The sequence below is a fragment of the Hermetia illucens genome, chromosome 1 (assembly GCF_905115235.1).
Source record: "Hermetia illucens chromosome 1, iHerIll2.2.curated.20191125, whole genome shotgun sequence".
Taxonomy (NCBI): Eukaryota; Metazoa; Arthropoda; class Insecta; order Diptera; family Stratiomyidae; genus Hermetia; species Hermetia illucens.
Genome location: NC_051849.1, coordinates 51,209,594 through 51,231,999, shown reverse-complemented (window position 1 = coordinate 51,231,999; position 22,406 = coordinate 51,209,594). Strand labels below are relative to the sequence as shown.

Genomic DNA, 22,406 nt, shown 5'->3' with positions numbered 1-22,406 from the left:
TGTTGGACGAGCCGAGTGTATTCAGTCTCTCAAGGTATTCCCATACCAGTTTAGAATTCACCTGGTTGAAGTGCCTTGATCGCTGCTTGGCTATCGGTGAGAATAACTATGTTCTGCCCCCTGTAGTTCCTTTGCAGATTAAAGGAGGCACATTTGTCTATGGCGTAAATTTCCGCCTGGAATATGCTAGTGTACCTGCCCATTGGCTCAAAGTACATTTTCCTTGGACCAATGACACCGGCACCCGCTCCCTCTGCTCTGAGGGATCCGTCAGTGTACCAAGTAATCAGTTGCTGGTTTAAGCCGTATATCGCAGCCACGCTCTCCCAGTTTGCCTTATTACTCCAACGTGTTTCAAACTTCTTATCGAAGTGAAACCTCGTTGTCATGTTGTCCCTCGGTATCAGTAATTCGGGATACCGCCTAGAAACGATATCAATCTTCCTTCGATTTAGGCAGCTCCCCGCCTCACTCATACTACCGGCCATCCTGAATATTAATATCCTTGCCTGCATCTGTATGTGCAGATGGAGAGGGGTTAATTCCAGAAGGACCTCCAGGGATGCCGTTGGGCATGTTCTCATTGCCCCACTGATACACACGCAAGCCACCCTTTGGAGCTTATGTAATTCCCTGGCTTGTGTGCTGAGTTGGGTTCTTTCTGCCCAGATTACCGCTACATAGGTAATCATTGGCCTCACTATTGCAGTATATATCCAAAGTAGTATCTTCGGGCTGCAACCCCATTTTTTTCCTGCTATGGATCTGCAAGTCATCAGAGCCCTCGTGGCTTTCCGACAAGTGTTTCCGACATGTGTCTTCCAGAGTAATTTTTGGTCTAGCGTGATTCCCAAATATTTGACCTCTGTTTCTCGTTTCACCTTAATATCATGTAATGTTATGGCTTTCAGGTGATCCAGCTTACGCCTCCTAGTGAATGGTACTATGGTGGTTTTGGTTGGGTTGATCCGCAGTCCCACCTTCCTGCACCAGGCACTAGTAACCCTTAATCCAGTTTGGATTCTATCACATAGGGTATCTTCATATTTGCCCCTACAGATTAGAACAATGTCGTCCGCGTAGCCCTGGACCTGTATTCCAGTATTAGTTAACACGTCCAGGTGTTCATCCACTACCATACTCCACATCAGCGGCGATAGTACTCCACCCTGTGGACATCTTTGAGTGCTGTTCATGATAATAGAATTTGTACCTGTTTGTACCTCTATTTGTCTGCTTTCTAACATTTTGCCCATCCAGAGTGCCAGGGTGTTTCCCACTCCTTTGCGGCTCAGGGCATCCTGTATCTCTGTCGAATGCTCCTTCGATATCCAAAAACGCGCACAATGCAATTTCTTTTGTTTCTATGGCGTCCCGTAATACCTCTGTCAGCTGATACAGAGCAGTTTCAGTTGACCGTCCTGCCCGATGAGCGTGTTGACAGTGATGTGGGGGATTACGCTTTAGAACGTTAGTTCTAATATAGTTGTCTATGACCTTCTCCACCGTTTTGAGTACGAACGATGTTAGGCAGATTGGTCTGAAAGATTTAGGGTGAAAAGGATCCTTTTTACCCGCTTTCGGAATAAAGACCACTTTTGCCCGTTTCCATGCCCTTGGTATGTAACCCAGTGCTATGCTCCCCCTTACCACCCTCAGAAGAGACTCTAAGATAATTCTTAGGCCTCTCTGGATAAGTGCTGGGAAAATGCCATCTACCCACCTTTCTACTAAGAAAGACAGACAGTTAACCGATTTTAATAAGGTCTACTGTTTACACAAAAAGGGCTGGGGAGAAGTAGATTCTTAATGAATGAAATTTTAATATTCAATTCGAATGTCAATTATTATCGTTAATTATGACGCCAGCATTTTATTTGTGTGGCTTAGGATGCGGTGAATTCTTACGAAATGGATAAGTTTGAACTGCTACAACTTAGTCACTAATAGTCGGATTTGCATAAAATTTGGCATATGTATGCACGAGACTGTCCAGAGCAAAATTTGTTACTCCTAGGATGAACTTAAGAAGTAGATTCTTCATAAATGCGACTCTAATATTTCACGGGAAAATCAATTATTCTCTTTAATTATGACGTCAGCATTTTATTTGCGTGGCTTTAGAAGCAGTAAATTTGCGCAAAATTGCTAAGTTTGAACTGCTATAACTTTGGCGTTAATGGGCAGATTTCCACGAAATTCAGCTGGTGTATGCGAAATGTAGCCCTCTATGCTGGTCCGTAGTCTTTGAACGAATTTAAGGGGAGTTTTTAGTAAATTTCTAAAAGTTGGCAATATACTATTAGTAAGTTCGTTTGAGTAGATATCGGAATGGGACATACTTTGAAGCCTACATTTTATCTAAGCGCAGTTACCTGATTTTTTTTCGGATTTTTGGGTTGGGTAGTTTCCGAAAAGGAGTCCTGTCTAATTTTAAGTGCGTACATTTTGACTCCTTACTCGCGCACTTTGCAATTCACGTCAAAACTAATATCAGTTTCGGAAAGTACTAATTGAATACCATTTGATGCCGTACACGACTATATCCGGTGAAAAAAATTGTTAAATCCCCCCTTTGCATGCATGAGGAGCCCCCTTTAAATTCCACCTAAATTTATGTCACTCACTGTATGCATGGGATTTGATAGCTCCCGTCTGTCCACCAAATTTCGTTCGGTTTATCCGTTTTGGAGAAAAGTGCGTGTGAAATGACAGACAGACAGACAGTGAATCGATTTTTTTGTTTTATACAAAACCTTAATGAAAAAGATCCATTCTTTTTGTTATTAAATGTGCTACATATTATTTCTAGATACTCGAAATACATGGTTTTCAATTTATTTGCCGAAAAACCGTTGAAAACATGGATTTTTCAATGAAAAAGACGACATGTTTAAACATGAATAACTCCATAACCACTATACTACTTGTGCATCGACCACTTAATCGATTTCTGTGGTTGTTCCGAAAAAAATCCACCCCGGAGTGGGGATGCCGCGCCCCTCTGGGGGGTAGGCGCACATCGGCGCTTTATAACCTGTATTTCTTATGTTACCATCTATCTCCATCCCAAATTTCATTTCAATCGGTCTTGACTGAAAGAATTCGGAGGTCCCATCCGATTTCCGGCTTTAACGACTGGACTATCTAGCACATTGTAATGGACGTTAAAGTAATATTTGTAATGATCGTAGAAGTTGAGGATAGACAACGGGCCCATACTCACACGGCAGCCTGTCTATTGTTGAGTGGCTAGTCCCGTCTGCTGTTTTGAGATCAATGCGCAATCTCTCCCATTTGTACCGATCGTCGCTAATCATCTTCTGTCCAAATTTTAAAGCAAAACAACTTATCATTATTCCGATATCAATCAGTACCGATACTTGTCCAACCAAGACAATAACACCTGCATAAGGTCGGATATCAGGACTAGACAAGCTGCTGAGAAAAACGAATTATAGATGACAGTTTTACACTATTTGCCGCCAGTACGCAAAGGTTTTTGCATTATCATCACCAACCTGTTGCTTTATCTGCAAAAAGACGAGAAGCGAAACTGGTTGTTTGGTAAAGGTTTTGGTGTGCCTTCAAAAACCAATTCCCAGAATGAGGAAATGGCGAATTATCTGCATGAGGTGCGCTTCCTAGGCAACATTCAAAATCATAATTCTCTTCTGCAGCGGAATAAAGTAAACCTCGACCAACAGTTCGACGGGACATCTTATCGTCCCCATGGTTACCGATGAGGCGACACGAGAGATCTGTATACGTATCGGGGATAACAAGCCTTCAGGATCGGACGGGATCCCTACCGGGAGCCCTCGAATTGGCTGCGAAGATTAGGCCCAAGTCGCTCCGAATCCGAAGCGTTCTTAATGGAAGAAGTGTTTCTCATTCCGTGGAAGGGAGGAAATTGTTTCTGCTACCCAAGCCCCAAAAAATACTTGTCCTTAAGACACTATGGGCAAGCTGTTGGTAAAGGTAATATACATTTAATAATCTTTTCCCTCATTTGGTTGTATTAAGGGTACCTTTTCTAAATTGGATGTGCCAGGGTGACAAGCCGAAAGAGCATAATGTAACAACAGGTGTTCCCCAAGGTTCAGTATTGGACCGCTCCATACAATGGAATGCTTGGCCTTGACTGGCTCTGCAGGCGACCTGGGGAAACAGGTAGGTCCTACATGATCATATTAAGAGGCTAATCTTAAAGACTTGGTGAGAATTGTCAGTAGGATGCGGGAGCAAAGTGAGGATTTAATGTTAGAGCTGAAAAGGACCGTTAGAAGCAAAGGCGAGCACCGCGATGCAAGCTCAAAAATATGGAGTGTATGGACTTAGACAGGGTAACTTCTAAAGTAGAAATCCGCACTACTGTAACAGAGTAGTTTAAACTGGACGATTTTCACAAGGTGGAAATACCACAATTGTTAAAACTGCTTGACCTCGGAATATATTATTGAATAGATAGTCGCCTTAGAGAGCAGCTTGCAAAGAAGCTCCAAGCATCTCTTGTACGGGCTTCTGATGAGAATATATTCAAGAATGGCTGATAAATTGACCAATGCAAACGGTGCTGGGAAGAGGGTCGTATTAGCCAATGAATATAACAGGGATCAGGCCCTTTTTGTAGAATGGAAAGGAGGCTCTGGAGAGCCAGCATACTGCCCGAAGCGAAAAATATCACCAGTTCAAAAAGCTGCTAACTGCTGTGGGATAGGCTCAGATCAGACTCAATCATTGTATGAACAGTAACGCAGAATATCTATCTATAACAAGGAAATCCCATAGCAAACCTAACAATAATTCACGAGTAGGCGATCTTACATGTGGAACTGCAAGAGGGTATTGTCTGCAAGAAGAAATAGTGACGCGTCCAAGAATGATGAACACGTCAGGTTGGTCTGCGAAAGCAATTGGCGAGCAAACATATACGGAGGTGTAGTTGGACCAGGATGATGTAGCATGTACACTCTCGGAAAGAAGCTACAGTATCACAGAGTACATCGAAACGGCATGTGACTCATCGACACTACGACGTTATGTGTTCCCCCAGTGAAAGACCTAACTGCAGGCCTGTCTGATCTTAGGTCGGTGTATAATTGGGTCTAAAAAGCAATGAGTATGGCTAGGTAGGAGGTGAAGCAGCGCATGTACAAGAAGAAACGTCAAGTTAGCTGTAGAGCGAAGGAAGACGGACTACTTCGAAAACTCTGGGCTTATTTGCTGGTGCCTACCCGAAAAAATCGCTCAGGTACGACACAGGCAATGGGTACTGGGAATGCTTTGTCTTCACGTTCCTGTAGCTACCGAGGCCACGATAGTGGGTTATCCGATGACATAGTGATAATTGTGGTTTGAAAACTTCAACATAAAGAGGCTTGTGTAACATGCTTGCCTTAAAGTGTTCACTCATAGGCTACTTAGAGCAAGAATGGTGAGCATTATATAGCTCTACGCAGCGTCAGTCTGAGAAACTGCACTGCATACTACGCGCAATGCTCAAAAGATGAAAGCGGTTAGTAAAAGGACCACATTAACAGTGTGCTGCGGCTTTAGAAGCATCTCCGACAAAGAGGCCTATACGGTAGAATTATGCCAATCGAAATTTTGGCAGACGCGATGACCAGCATCTATGATGGACTTAGTTCTTCCTTTGATAGCCAAGTGAAAAACACTGCCTCGGCGATTTCGCTGTGCAGGTGGCAACAAAGATTGGAGTGAGTGAACAAGAGTCGATGGACCCACACATTGATTCCCAGCATTAAGACGTGGACACAGATAACGCATTAGGAGATAAGCTTCGATCTCACGGAGTCTCTCATGGGACATGACGAATATACGTTTAAACTGGACCATGCACCTAACGGTCCCAGCCGTGACGGTATTACGGAGGACTCGAATCATGTCTTCTTCAATTGTCCTAGCAGAGTAAGGGAAGAGTCTAGAGGAGACATTGTGAAAGAGAGTAGCACCGGAAAGTTAAAAAGCAGTTATCCACATGGTAGGGCGGATTGAGTACTGGTGGAAAGAGGCGGAGCAGGTGAGAAACAAACGATTGTGAATGCAATCGATCGGCAAAACGAGAAGCTGGAGTCAAGCCTACCCCCCGACCTAATACTTTACAGTGGTTTCCCAAGAAAGAGAACAAGATCTAGGGAGTGGCTTTAATAGGTTAAAATCTGACACACTGTAACATATTTACCGGTGTCTTTCGGTGATTTCCACCTCCAGAAAAAAAAGGGCAGGCAGACATTATATATATGGTTGCCTTTCACCCTTTGGTGGCGTATAGCTTGCCAATCACTCTTACACGCCATCGCTCGCGGTTACTTGAAATGCATTTCAGCTCCCCCCACGACTTCCAGAAGCGCTCGCACTGCTCTACTACCCTTGAGACGACCCACTCGTCGGCCATCTTGGGAGAGTGGATTCCACGATGATACGATGCAAACAGGTATTAACGAAAGACTGGAGCTTTTGAATAACAGTGGTGTTCACTTTCCATGTGCTACTCCCATATATCCATACAGAAAAAACACTAGCACAAAATCATCTGAACTTGATCGTAGTGCTGAGATAATTGCATTTCCACATTTTAGACAGGGCGGCAGCGAAAGCGAATCTAGGGCTGTTAATGCAGTTCGGTGAAACGGGGAAAACCACGCTTCCTAGATAAACAAATTGATCCACGCTCTCGATGCTCTACCCATTAATGCAAATAGGAAGGGTGTGATAACCCGTCTGACTGAGAACCTTGGTTTTGTTCGTGTTTATGTTCAGACTTGCCTCTCTTTGCAAATCCAGAGCCATTTGGGCAAGGTCCATGACCCGGTGAGAGAGTAAGCAGATGTCATCAACGTAATCGAGGTATTTGAGGAAAAATGGTATCATGCATTAAATTCCTGCACGTCCTCCGAGCAAGAGATTTTACCTCGGTGCCGCACGCGACATTTCGCGCAATTATACGTCCCTCTGATAATAGCTGTTAGTTTCTCTGTCCATCATCGTAGATAAAAAGTCGACCGTTAGCGTCCTTCACAGGACCATTGAAATATTCAGTTCTGAAACCATTGCGGTCTTCTGCTTCCCTGACCAGCGCCATAGCAAATTCATATCATAGGATATGAGTTCGAGCGCGTCACACTCGCCATCACTCGTAGCGAGCGAGATCTTATGACGTCCTTTCCGAACATCCCCGACGACCTGTACAGCACCCGAGAAAGGAGCGCTTTCGATGGCGGCTCAATGCTTATCGATATTCTCAGTCGCGTTACTCAGTAGATCTGCCGCTCGATCAGCAAGATAGTTTCGCCTGTCGAGCGACAGCTGGGTCATACAAGCGGTAGATGTTGAACTTAGGGGGACCCAGCTCTCCAACCCTGCGAAAAGTGGCGGAAACGGTCTTAATATAAATGCAATGAAGTTGTAGTTGGATAAAAAGCTTTACCAGTTTTGAGAGAATGGTGACAAAAAGAAACAATCTAGCATCGTCGCATGACACCCCAAAACAATAGTTAGAAGGGCAAAAAACAAATCAATTCGATTTCAGACACTTAGGGTAAGCAGACAATTCGTGCACTATGCTACTATAGTACTAGTATGAGAAATGGTTGAAGTTTAAGTACTAATACTGCACACCCCATGTGTGGAAGTGGTGAATAAATTTGGACCAGCGGTTCCGGTTCAAATTTCCCTGTTCTCTACAAACTTCACTCGGAATGTAAGCTAAAGTGCATACCATACAAAACTGCCTTTTTACTTGCCCTCACAGTGCCCACCAAAAGCACCTTTTGAAAGCAACAATGCGAAATTTTGTTGCGCTAGTCAGGAAAGCAGAAGATGCCGCAGATTTCAATGATTTCAAAAATGTATACCGGAATCACGAAAGAGCTTGCATATGGTCGCGATCTTTCAATGGTTCTATGAAGGATGTCAACGGTCGACTTCTCATCCACGATTATGAACAACTGAAGAAGTGGAAAGAACACTTCACCATGGTTCTTAACCGTATCTCATCCGGTGAAGTTCTTCATTTTGTGAATGAAATGGCTAGTCATCGTAACATGCGGATACGCACTGTTCCTTCAAGTATTATATTAGGTTGTTGCAAATGAAATGTCGGATATTTGAGTAAAATTTCAAAAAACTATAACTTTTATGAAAATTAATTTTATTAGTCAAAATAAGAACCAGCAGCTTCAATGCACTTCTCCCAACGAGATACAAGGGCATTTATTCCAGTTTCGTAAAAGTCTGGGTTTCTAGAGCTAAGAAATTCTTCAAAGGCACTTTTGACAGCTACTTCATTGCTGAATTGTTTCCCCGCCAAAAAGTGATCCAAATGCTTAAAAAAGTGGTAGTCGGTTGGCGAGAGGTCGGGTGAATATGGTGGATGAGGAAGAGTCTCATATCGTAATTCATTTAATTTTTGGACCGTCATTCTGGAAACATGAGGTCGGGCGTTATCATGGAGCAGTATCACTCCACCTCTGTTGACCAATCTAGGCCGCTGAACACGTAATTTCTCGTGCATTTCATCAAGCTGGGCACAATATTTCTCTGCATTAATTGTTTCACCACGCTCCAAAAACGAATAATGAATAATTCCAGATGCAGACCACCAAACAGTTACCATTACCTTCTTCGGGTGAAGGCTCGGTTTTGGCATGTGTTGTGGAGGCTGATCGACATCTAGCCATTGCGCTGATCTGCGACGGTTGTACAATATCCACTTTTCATCGCATGTCACTATTCTGCGCAAAAAGGGATTGTTCCTGTTGCGGTTGAGTAGAGAACTGGATATTTCCATTCGCAGCGCCATGTTTTGCTCGTTGAGTTCATGCGGAACCCACTTATCAAGCTTCTTCACCTTTCCAAGCTGTTGTAAGTGCCGAGATACTGTCGAATAGTGTACGCCTATTTTCTCTGCAATGTCACGAATCGATGATCGGGGATCAGATTCCACTATCAAACGCAACTCGTCGTTGTCGATCGATGGTCCTGGGTGTCCACGAGGTTCACTTTGGAGGGTCATGTCGCCTGATCGGAATTTTTCGAACCACCGCTGTGTCGTTCGTTCGTTTGCTGCGTCAGCTCCAAATGCTCTGCAAATGTTTCTGGTTGCCTCCGCTGCGTTGTGACCAAGTTTAAATTCATATAGAAAAAGTAGACGTTTTTGACTCCCTTCCATGCTTTTTTCTTTGAGTTTTACTTGGAACTTCAATGACGATTGAAACTGAAATGACTCCTTGATCGAACGAACGACTATTTATACTCAATTATCCCATACCACCAGAGTCACCTTGCGGCAGTTTTAAACATTAAAATCATAACTAACTTCACTTCATTGAAAAATCCGACATTTCATTTGCAACAACCTAATAGAAGTAAAGTCATTTCGGCCATCAATGCAATCAAACCAAATAAAGCCACTGGGCTTGATGGTCTCCTCACAAAATTATTTATCCCACTTACTGTAGTTCTGCTACTTTCCCCTTCCCGTACGTAAATCCTGGAAATCTGAGATCTTGCCCAGAGAGTGCATGAAGCGGATGATCGTTAAGATCCCAAAGAAGGGACCTGTTTTGAGTGTGATATTCGAAGTGGTACCTGCGTGCTCCCTCCCGTCGCAAAGATAATTGCAAAAATAATTCGGAAACGCATCAAAGAACAGACGATGGCATTTTTCCTCAAACACTTCGCCTACGATGATAACATCTGTTTGCTCTCACCGAGTCATCGATGTTGGCCAAATTGGATTTGGGGAGAGAGGAAGTAAAGTTGGACTGAAGATAAACACGAACAAAACCAAAATTTTCTGTCTGACGGGGTCGACGCATTCTTCCTATCTGAAATAATAGGGAGAGAATGGTATGAGGTAAACGTCGATCAAAGTGTGTATCTAGGAAGCGTGGTTTCTGCCGACTGCGCCACCTAACTAGTTGATGCCTGACACATTAACAACGCTAGATCTGCTGCCTTGTCTAAAATCTGGAAAGGCAGTTATTTCAATACCAAGATAAAATTGAAACTCTGCTAGTGTTCTTTCTGGGGACATAGTCATTGATTAAAAACAAGAAAAGTAGCGGGCGAAGTATGGAGCCACCAGAATAAGGAGAGAAGGAATGAGATGAGTAACCATGAAAAGAAACTTTGCTTGAACGGTTTGAGAGATACGAGGAAAGGCAGGAGATGACTGATGAAGGGGAGTCGAGTAATGAGAGTTTAGAAAGGAGAATATTATGGTCTACGGTATCAAAGGCTTCTGGAGAAATCAGTATAAATAGCATGTAACTCCTGTAGTAGCATTCTCCTAAACTTTTGTTGTAGATTATACAAATGGGGAGGGTAATCTGTTTTCTACAGTTTAGGAGGAAGAGGTTTGGAAGCCCATCGGGACCAGGTCCGACATTGGGGTCAAGAGTACCAATGAAGAACTCAACCAAGGCAGGCGTAAGGAGAGGAATGGTCGGAGATTCGAAGCAGTCTGCAGTTAGGAGAGGTGTAGAGGGTGGAGGGGTCGATGGAGAAAACACTTACGAGAAGTAGGTGCAGAGAAGGTGTTATGATTGTTGTTGGGGAGTTGACAGTAGAGTCACCAAAACTGATAGATAATAAGGACGAGATTGAGTGTGGCTACGAGAATTGCGAACATGAGATCAAAAGGGTTTTAAGTTACCGCCCAAGGGCGACTTCGACGCCCAATAAGTACCTTTTATGCGCACTGACTTCACAGAAGAGCGTATAGCCTTAAAGTGAGCAAGGTTGGCGTCACCGTTAGAAGCCCGAAAATTTCTTCCGCAGTCCATGTTTCAGGCGAATGTCATCAAGAATCTCCGTTGTGAACCAAGTTGGGTACGAACGTAGGCAGGCAGGGGAAGAAAGGACATAACAGGAGAGAAGATCGGACACGATATTATAAAAGGTGGTTAGAGCTTGATCACACGATGAGTTGCTTAATATATGTACGCAGGTGAAAGACGCTAAAGCTGGAAGGTTAGGATGATTAAGCCAGTGGAGCATGGCGAGAATAAAATCTCCGCAAAGGAAGAAAAGACAGGAATCTGAATGTAAGGAGTTCAGACAAACTACAGGTGATAAGGGCTAACGCAGGGGACATATACACAAGATACAAAGAACGGGAGGAAGATGGAGGGGGAGGCACGAAGAGCAACACAGTCGAAAGGAAAGCCAGAAGAGGAGAAGACGAGTTCGGCGGGGAGTGTATCTTTGATTGTAATTAGGACCCCACCCTCGGTGGACTTACGAAATGCATCCCGGTCACTGTCACAGCGGCAAATGGAGTACCCTCTGGGGAGCTCGGCATTGTCCAGCCAGGTTTCGGAGATACAGATGGCATGGTGTTGCTGAGCCAGCACGGATAAATTGACGGCCCCCAGCTTGGTTCTTAAACCCCTAACATTCTGATAAAATACACGATTGCCCTGAAATTGCGGCAAATTGGGGCGCTTGTATCGCTTGATGAATACACCTTCAGGCCAGAAAGAAGGCTTCCCGAGGACGTCAACTTCGTGTAGATAAGTCACCCTAAAAGACGCAATTATCCGGTCAGTGTTGTTATCTTTTGTCAGTTTGGCGCAGGACAGAGGAGAAAGTAACCCATCTTTGCTCTTTATATTCTCCAGTACACCGTTCGTAGAAGTTACGAACGCTAGCCTGAAGATGAAAAGCTGTTTGGGTGGGGACGCCATTTTTCTCTTGGGGCCGCTGTATGGATGGATGAAATGCCAGGATATATGGCAGCGGCGGAAAGTGGAGCTTCGTTGGTGACGGGGATGATGTCAAAATGTGGAGCGGCTATGTTCCGATTCGTGACTTGCTGAGCAGGCTGCGGATGTTGTCCCATTGTAAGTGCGAAGGAGCGAGACTGCATTGGAGGTTCAGTGGACCGTAACTCGTCACATAGGGGCCATTGGATCAGCGGTGTAGAGCCAGTGGCAGGCAATGTTGATTACTCCAAACTACAGTTTTATTTTATTATGTATATATATATATTTCGGGAGCAACTTATTCCCTTTATCAGTACAAAGCTACCTAGTTACATAATAACATAAAATTGTAGTTTGGAGTAAGCTGCTGGTCTATCAATTTTAGACTTAACTACAAATAGAAGATAATATCTAACCTCTCAGAAATGTAGATGAAATCAACTCAGATTGAGAGGCCTGGTACATAGACTCCTGAGAAGATATTGGGGCCACACTGTTAATCACAGTAGGAAGCGCCTTTTCAGAAGTCAAAGTCTCGTCGAACGAATTCCTAAGCGCGGGAACACGTAGATAAAGACGACTTAGTAGCTCGTTGCATTTTTAGCACTGCACCAGTGGTGCGATTCGCGTTCTCAGCGGAAGTCAGTGATTTCGCTGAATCGATGGGCTTGGTTAAGTCATCCTTGGCAGAAGGAGGAGTAGAAACTGCTGAAGATACAGTAGATACCGCTGGTACGGGGACTCCATTCGACTTCGGTACTAAAGTAGAAGCACGTTGGAGAAAAGAACTCCCTGACCTGAAGGTTTCGGAAGCGGGCCATGTCAAACGGTTCCAGGCTAGTTCTCTGAAAACATGGAGGTCTTTAATTAGTAATTTGACGTCCAGAAACATGTGCATAAATGCATCTACCCTACTCCCAAAAAAATCCCCCATTCATCTTGAGGTGAAGAGCACCAAACGACGCATATTGATTTCTTAACATTGACACAAAGAAAAGCTACCAATCAGAAAGCCATGTAGCCACCTGAAAATCCTCGGAAAACTCCAGATGGCTCTGATGCTTCAGAAAACGTAATTATAGAACTGACACGACCGCTCAGAAAAATTAGAATTTCAAGCCGGGGGTATACGTCATGTGATTGATATCAGAAGAATGTTTGCTACAGGGATAGTGATTTTGTACTACCGCAATCTGTTCTAAAAGTCAAATATCGTTATGAGTCTTGAATAGCAAACCGTATCCAGCCACTCGAGCATCTTTGATAATGAGGAGTCTGGAGTACCAATGGTACCTTGAAGGGTGAAGTTACAAAGACTCTGACATTCGAATAAAAAAATTTGAATCCTAGCCATTTGCGAAAATTAAGGCCACAAAAGCGGTATTTTTGTTGCAATACGGAGGCGAGAAAAAATGCCTTGTTGGGTTTTTAACACGACACTGCAATCTAAACGTGGTAACATGGAGAAAATTGGAGGGGTGGTGATTGGCACGAGGGAGAGGGGGTGAAGAACCTATATTTCATATACATATGCTGGTAGCTGCCTGACTTCCTCAGAATTTAGATGAAGATATCTCGGAAAACTTTTCCTCAATGGAAAATCTGCGGACTCTTTGTCTTCTGAAAGAAGTGGTTCGCTTTTCTAATTTAATGATCCTCATTATATTTAGGTCATGGGTCTCGGGCTTGTGGATGTTCATGAAGTCGATTTGATGTAGAATCAATGTCTACTCCTACATGTGCTACCACAGTATACGAGCATAGTACCAAATACCATTATCAGTTGTTTAGACACAAAATACTCAACCGGTATCGATGGAATTGGATGTCAAGGAAACCAGCATTGCATTCAACGCTATTCTTGAGGAACGTGCTGATTTTAATGTTTATTCTTAAACGATATCCAAGGGAAGTAAGCGACTAGTTTCTCCTTGTCCGTGATGTGAATAATGTTTCATTGGGAACTCCAAAAGTCAGTCCACCAGGACTTGAGGTTAAGTTTAATTACCATCCTCTTGCTAGTCTTTCATTTACCAACATTAACATTATTTTAGGCAAAAAAAATGTTCCAGGGCTATTCCAGACTAAAATAGCGATGAAACATATCTGAGCCCCGCATTTTAGATTATTATGCATCTATCGTTTAAGAGCGCTTCGTTGATATCTTGTACAGAATGATGCAGAATTTATCAAATTGTGTTTTATTTATCTTTGGCTATTCATAATGAAGTCATGGTTACTCACTTTTTAAAGGAATTCTTGGCACGTTATTATTTGAATAATTTCCCCGAAATTTCTTGATTATTTCATTGCATAAAAAGGAGAATGATCACCATTTAAAATAATAATGAGATCATTATATCGAAATTCCACTGATCAGTAGGTTCGTTATAAACAAACGCAAATCAGAAGCAATTTCTCTTATGAACACTGAATACAAATTTTATCAGAGGAAATGTGAAGTTATTGTTGGTGGCCACATACGTGGCTGCTGGAATTCTAATTATATAAATGAGCCTCCCTGAGAGATCGTATAGCCCCCTTGCAATAAAGCCAACTTATTAATATTGATCCTGAGATTTGCGAATGCACACTAACTTCATGAAATGACATATCAGAAACAAGCCGACTTTTGAAAGAAAAGCCTCGAAACTATTCCTTTTTCATTTATTTTTCTTATTTCTGATTATTGAACTTTTCAGCTCCCATATTTTTTTATGATGCCAAACCAATACATATCAATTTCATCCTAAACACGTGTCATCACCACTGGTAGCTCTCCGATCAATCAATTTAGACGTCCTCAGCGATATGACTTCATCACTTGTATCTCGCTGGACCATACAATATCAACTCGAACCACCTGAAGACCCAAGCAATATCTTCTTTCTGAGTATGATGCTCGCTGCGATGAAATATGGACGGAGTGAGGCTTTTCATTGATTCATCTAATCAATTGATTAATGCTGATGACAGGAATGTTTTCTAATTCGATTACGTAATTTTATTTAGGCTGATTTTGACCGCTCTGACAGGCAATAGTCAATCATTTCGATCGCATACTTAAGTGTTGTGTCACTTTGAATCGGACAATTTGCGTTAATTTTAGATACGAGTAGAACGTACTGGTGGATTGTAAATACTTTTCTGGCATTACCTTCATTGTGTCTGGTTCTAGGTTTCGTTTTTGCTAATCATGTTTGTGTGGCGAAGATATCTAGTTTTTCACGATATGAACAAACAGGGTGTCGAGTGAACTAAATCCTGATGGGGAGTCTGATTAAAGTTCTGTAGTAAGCCGAGACCTGGCATAATTGCGTAAAGAGTGGTAATAACATTCCAAATCCGATCATGTCAATAATCTTAATAACAAGATCATGATTGATTCTCAATTCGAGTCTTATTTTTTCCCACGATACCAAAGTGAATGTGGTCTGACTGTTGAGATTGCTTTGAAAATACCAGATATTTTTTAACTTCATAGTTACCTATTTATATGTTTCCTGAACAAATTTTTTCTTGTGACAACTTTTCAACCTTTGGAATTTCTAGAGAAATATTAGGAATCACTCTATTTTGTATACATATCTGCTTACATAGTCGAGTATTTTCGAACATAGCCATACATATTTATATTCTAACAAGGCCATGTGAGGTCTACCCGCATATTTATAGTTTTTTTTTTGATAAGTGATAGTCAAAATAGATAACGTTATCACAATTTTTCAGAAAAAACACTTGACAATGGCTAATGACATTGTAAATTTAGATAATCTGCGATCATCTACCAAATTTAGTTTTGTCTTAATCCAATCTTTTTTATGGTTTCAGAAGCAGTATTTATTCCGGACAATCAGGATGATAAGCAAATATTGATTATAAAGTGCAATTAGTTCTGAATTGACTAAAATGATTTGATATGAACAATTAACCAATTCAAACCATTAAGATAATTTTTTAAAAATCTTCTGTTCCTGTAGATATTTAGAATAGACACTAATTAATTACAAACCTATGAGGCATAAGTGGCAAATTTTTGTGTTTATTAGTTTATTTTTTTATTCACTCATCATGTATATCAGTGCCCGGTAATGATCAAATCAGAAGCGGGAACTTCTGTGGATAAAGCTTCCTAAACTAATCTCCGTACGTTTTTCCGTTAACCACCCTGTTTTCAAACTAAGATAAGATGGCTAATGTAAGCTAATATCTTCCTTTTTGGTCTAAATGGATATATTATAACTTATAGAAAATATCTTAGATTTTATTTAATAAACGCGTAAGATCAGGAATCTTAAAATGAATCCGGTTTGAACTGAAGCAGGGAAATATACATAACATTTTAGGCGGCTCTCTCGACGATTACCTACCTTGTTGTGGTGAGGGAGCTCGGTAAGGAAGATCCTCTAGGGAAAAAGATGACAGCTGAGGCCAAGAGGTAATCAAAATCCAAGCCAAGGGTTGACTAACGTGCCGCGGGCTGAATAGTCACAGAGGTTAAAAAGTGGCAGTGGATGGTGAACTCTGGTTACCAGACGACGAGATCGATTTACTTTCCTCGTTAAAACTGAGCTCATAGCGACCAATTATGAAAAACCAAAAACTATTAAAAAAAACTAAAATTAAATCTCGATCGTGACGATCCAACCCTGAGTAAAGGTGGAACCCTTCATCGATGGAGAACCTGAGTCAGATTCTTCACTTACTTAAGTGGAACCAATCTGGTTGGACCCAAGTCTTTTTCTTTCAGCACTTCTGACCCCGAGCACCAATCAACGCAACCTGCAGAAGGTAAAGTCTTGCCCATAGATAAGCATCTATCCTCGGACAGCAAACAGGAAAGGAGCATCCGGCCCACCTGCGGGTAAGGGCAAACCGAAGCGGCAACGGTCCTCGAACGATGCCAACTTTTCAACACAAAAAGCAGCGAAGAAAGCCCGGCCGGCAAGGCTGTCGAAGCTGATGGATGGGTTTTGTAAGACGACCCCTATCCATCCAGTTATGATACTAAACAGTGCGAACAGGTTAGGAGGAAACCCCTCCTAGCTGTAAGGACTGTATAATCGGAGGCATTAAGCTTCGCTTTGAGTCAGTAGGTGTGTACCATAAAATGTTACGGCTAAACTTTACTGACGAAAACACAAACAATTGGCTCACACAGTACTGCTCCTCTCTCAATGATGGGTGGGAGGGTGCGCCACTAACCCTGAAAAAGGTTCCTGAGCTGCCATCGGTCAAAAAGTGCTTTCTCTAGCTTACAGAAGAAGAGCGGAATGTTGCTGGGATTCTGGAACAACTTGCTGCTAAGTCAGGAACTTTCCATACCATCGGCGCGCATTTCCGAACCGGATTTTAGGAACGTTCAGGAACAAATGGGCTGCCGGCTCTACGGCGGGCTCGGAACCGTGACGTTACAAGTGCCAGCTCCTAAAGTCATTGAAGGGCCTGTGCAGCGACGGTAAGTTTCCTTAAATAAATTTGCAGCATTGTAAAGCGGTGACTGAATTTAATAATCGAGCTGCAAGACATTTACATACCTCTTACAAGATCCATAGGTTACTGGTGGGGTAGTCCGGGGCCTAAGCTTCCAATATGCTGACCTGTTGTATGCCAGTGGAAATGATCGACCCTTTGGTTAACGACCAATGTGATAGCGACACGACAACTGCCAAACTTACCAGAAAAGGTCTTCACGTGGACGGTCTAGCCGTAATAATTACCAGCAAGTTTGCGGACACAAAGTGTTGCCTCTGCAATTGACTCACGATGAACGTCAAGAAAACTGAGCTAATTATCTTCATTCAGAACGTCAAGTGGGGTAGCTACACGTTACCCACCTTAGTAGGGGTGGAAATTCAGCTGGTGCAATCAGTCAAGTATTTAGGAGTATATCTCGAATTAAAGCTAACGTGGAAGCACCATATCCAGCAACAATATCAAAAATCCTGCAGATGCGATAGGAAAAACTTGGGGACTTTCACCGGACAGTGAAATCTCAGAGAGAGGTGAGGCAGCGTCTGAGGATTTATTTGCCTCTGCCCTGGTAAGAAACGGTAAAGCCATCGTCGCTTGACTTTTTTTAAAAAGTTTGGTTGCAAGCCCTAAGCGAGGGGTCCGTGGACCTGGAAAGAGGGAGTAAGTTGCTCCCCATTTGGTCCGGTCCAGCATTAAGTTGATGCGGACTTAGGACCCCATCATTCTCAAAACAAATACAATCAGATCTTCGCCGTGACCGGGAGCAGCAGATCTGGTTTATACTAAATGCAGACCCAGCATTCATACCAGTGGAATCAATGCCTATCTAATCATTACCGCAACTAAAGGATAGCGCTGAGTTGTACAGCGCAATTCCATGCTTGAACAGCTCTGCAATCGATATGATCACAACTACAACAACCATCGGTGGCCTCATTTGATTATGCTTCAGTTTAAGGTTGCATAATTCGACAAGTGCTCACACGATCTCCTCGCTGCGGCCGCTGGAAACCGTCTTCGGACATACCAAGAGTGTGTAAGGCCGGGCTGGGAATTGGCTCATCAAACTGATGAGGATCTGTTTACCCTGGTCATGTGTTAGGCGCAAACGGATCTGGGGAGCGATGCATTGAAGCAACAACTGGGGATCGCCCACACTGCACTGCAAAGTGTGCTTACCGAAACTCAAGCCAAGGGGGAACAACATACATCAACGGCTGCGTGGAAAATGGAGAGGTTGGTCTTTAGTATGTAGACCCTGAATACCTTGGGCACCTTTAGTTTCAAGTAAGACCCTTACCCCGGTGGCCTAACTGGTCAAGGTGGACATTTTTCCCGGATTACTAGTAGTACCAGCAATGGACTCAAAAAGCAAGAAGATCTAACCGTCGATGAAGAAAGAAGAGCGGGTGATGGCGCATCATCGGAGAACGAGCTGCTTTCATCCAGCTAGTAGTCGTTACCAGCAGTAGCACCGCCTTGAGTTAGGCGGCAAATGGACTAGTTGTTTTCAACTATTATAGCGAACGCCGAAGTTTCAACTATTATAGCGAATGCCAAAGATCTATATGGATGGCCGAGGAATTCGTGGTGAACAACCAACCATCTCTGCCCTGCATAAATGGAAAGTGCCTCTTGGCACTGAAAAAGGCGGATCATAAAAAGCGGTTCGAAGTCAGTGTTCGGTTCGATGAAACCGGATGACGATATACAGTCGACACCGCCAACTTTGGAAGAGATGAAGATCGACGTCCGGCAGGGACTGATGGTTCTTCTATGCAGGCAGATCATACTGAGGGTAGCGCAAATAAATCTGCATCACTCGAAGTGCGTTTCATTTAGTCCTCCTAGAAGAAGGTATCCATGTCCATAGCATTAGCGGTTCACCAACCTTCCATTTCCCAAGCTGGCAGAACTGTAACGGTTGGGAGGGGGTTCTTGATATCACCATTCTAACCGACAATAGGATTTTTAGGGTGACGGGCTGGCGAGTCTCTGTCTGATCAGAGATCTTTCTCAGATCACAAGTGGGAGTAGTGCTGGAAGCCTGTCAGTGACAAGGATATGATCCGTGTCCCAAGCGTAACATAACCATTCCGACCAACAGCTAAGCGGTCATTAAGGCTTTGTACACAGTGCAACATCGCCCAGGTTGATGGCACGCTCAAAATCATTTTCCTGTAGGTTCGTGGTCATAGAACAAAGAGAGAAATGAGTAGGGCAATGAGCTGGTCAGGCAGAGGTGTGCTCTTGACAGTCTCTCGATGGGCACAGTCTGCGTCCTCGCACTACCTAGTAGCCATTGGCTTCAAATGGCAAAGGCTGACCACCAAACCAGAGCGGATTTAAATTGCCCATAGCAAAACCTGATCGCAAGAACTCTCGTGCCAGACGCGTGCAAATTCCTGCAAGTTTAAGGTGGTGGTACTGGCCTATAGGGAACTATACTGCCAGACTCAGTATGTCGTTTCGCGACCTTCGGCCGCGATAGCCCAGCGCTCTAAGCGCTAAATCATCCCGACATTAGATTCCATTTTTGTACTTTAATTACCAACCTATCTGACGGAAATAGGACACTGCTTAAAGTAATTGTAAAGAGTCAATTGAGTAACACCAAAATCCCTCAAGGTTGTCTTTATTTTCCTTTCATCGAAACGAGTTTTCTAGTGAAAAATGTGCAAGATTATTCGGTCGAGGAGATCACTTTATGTCGGAGAAGTTTTTACTGAAATATTAGTTATTGTAGAAACAGGACAGCAAATCTTTAGTTCTGAGAATGAACTTATTTTCGTTAATGCAATAAGGCGGGAAATCGTGGCTATCACAGTGGCATCCACTGAAACTGACAGGAATCAAATTATGTCAAATTCATCTTTTTTGAACTATGGGCGGAGTCACAGGGCGGAGCATTAGCATGCTCGAAACAGAGACTGATTTGAGGCTTGTTTGCAAAAGCTTTGAATGAGCAGACCTTCATAATGGTGTATCTATTTAAACCAACCCAATAAAGCACGCACCTCAATAGCAAGAGCTTTCCATGTGATACAAAGCATGCGACACGTCAATGCCCTCCCACTCCACAACAGAAAACCCAACTATTGATGAAATAGGGAATAGTAACGAACCAAACGAGCGGCTCAGGGAGCGGTAGGTAGGATCGATCAGGAAAAAAAGAGTGCGCGTCTAAGGAAGCCTGAAAAACCCTCAAGCTCGCCATCCAGTAGAGAAAGAGGGAATGTTATGTGGACGTAAAGCCTTATGCGAGCGTCTATAGAATCGTGACGGGACGGTTCAGAGACCGTTCATTTCCATAGGTCATGTGTCCTACCCTCTTGTTGAAATGTTAAAATTATCTAGGGGTTATTCCCCAAGTAAGAGGGATACAGCTTCAAGAAATCATAAAGTTGGTTCATGCCGATGAAATCACTTTCGATAAGAGCATTAATCTCGGGACCCCGGGCGATAATCTCCAGATTGGTACTGCCAAATTCAGTGGAAAATGCAACAAAAGGAAGGGTTGAAGGAGCAACAGACGGTAATACTGACGACAGTAAAAGAAGAATAGAAAAATAAAGCAGCCCAAAATACGTGACTAGAGTGAGGAAACATAATAATATTCATTTCTATTATATACTATACACTTATATGATGAGATAAAACGAAGGAAACTTTAGGTTGATATAAGAGAGCCCCGCCTCAGGTTTCGAGCGAACTACATTTCTAGTAGATTTGGAGGAAGGTAAATGACACGAAGCGAATGAAGGTGACCAAGGAATGCTGTACTAAGGACAACTTACAGCGCAAGATTTTACTATTAGTTGGCCGCCAAATATCACTTTTCTCATACAGTCTATGTGCCAAAGTCTAATCGCCACTTTTAAAGGACATGTTTCAAACTTTCAGGCCGTTTCCGGAACATTTCAATAATACCATAGCACTAAGTGTATGGTTACTATAAACACTTATTTGGAGCAAAGCACGTCAATCATTCCTACATGCTATCGCTGTCGATTTCTGGCAATGCACTTCTGCAGCTCCACGATTTATCGAGAAACTTGTACTCTCTCCCAATGTTCTAGCCCAAAAACTTCTAGCGCAACCTGCAAAATGGAGAGCGGAGGGTTGTTCGCTTGAACGCGTCCAACCCCCATTCCTCAGCATCTCAAAATTTCCGGTATTTCCACTCTCATAAAAGGGTGACTCACACAAAAGCGGTTTTAGAGATTCGTCCTGTATCTACGGATTCGAGAACTTGGCCAAGTAGTCCTCCTTAAATGCATAGTAGAAACTAGCCCAACCAAAGACAAGTTTGGAGTTCGAAAGCATTTTTTTTATTGACAAACGTAAATGTTACATTGTGTCAGGAAAGGAGACTAACCAGAAGTTCTAGTCCCGCGCACATTATGAAAGTTGTAGCTCAAAAACAAGATCCTGAAGCGTTGCAATTATATCCGTATGGGGAACATACAAAACTTCACCCTATCTGAAAAGTAGATTTCGTATCCTTTGTCTTATGTTATCAAGTATATTGATTACTTAGCATAATAGTTAAGAGTGTCTAGGGTACTTCCACATTTCGGTTTTGATTTCAACCCTTGATTTAAATCTGACAATAGCAAGAGATTATTCATTTTGTTTTGTCTGATTGAAGAATTTAGAAAAAAATTAGACCCCAACCCTTGTGATAAGACCAATAAACTGCAAAGTAAACAAATTGCAGTCATATCTGCCATTCTTGTACAACAAACTGAAATTCTTAAACCTGCTGTCATCATTTATAATTCCAAATGCTCCTGGACTTTCTCTCCCTCCCTCCAACCAAGCGTTATTTCATACGAAAATGTAGAAATACGATTCCTACCTTACAAAATCTGCAACAGGTAGCGTTCTGGGCAGCTGACTTCAGCACTATATTAATCACCTGCGTCTTCACTGTCGTCACTTGGTCTATTGTATCTGATATCAATTACCGTAGATGTCCACTTCAAATGACAAACATTAGCGACTTTCAAGGGAGTATCACACTTCCAAACACTCGTTACCGGTTTTTTTTTTCAAATTTAAGCGGCGTTCTTAGCTTGTCGCGGATTTCTTGAATAACGAGGGTTTCAGGGGTAAAAAGATAAATCCGCAGAAGTTCTGAACTACTCCCTAAAAACGAACTTCTAAACGCAAGGTCCCGTAAACTACTGAATAAGT

The 22,406-nt window shown here is 42.8% G+C and overlaps 1 protein-coding gene across 1 annotated transcript in view; it reads right to left on the bottom strand.

Moving 5' to 3' along the window:
• LOC119653608 (tubulointerstitial nephritis antigen-like) overlaps positions 1 to 22,406 on the bottom strand; it is a 197,717-nt gene extending 175,311 nt beyond the window's left edge. Inside the window, exon 1 of the mRNA XM_038058384.1 lies at positions 22,069 to 22,406. The gene's annotated coding sequence lies outside the window, so the exon portion shown is untranslated. The remainder of the gene's footprint in view (positions 1 to 22,068) is intronic.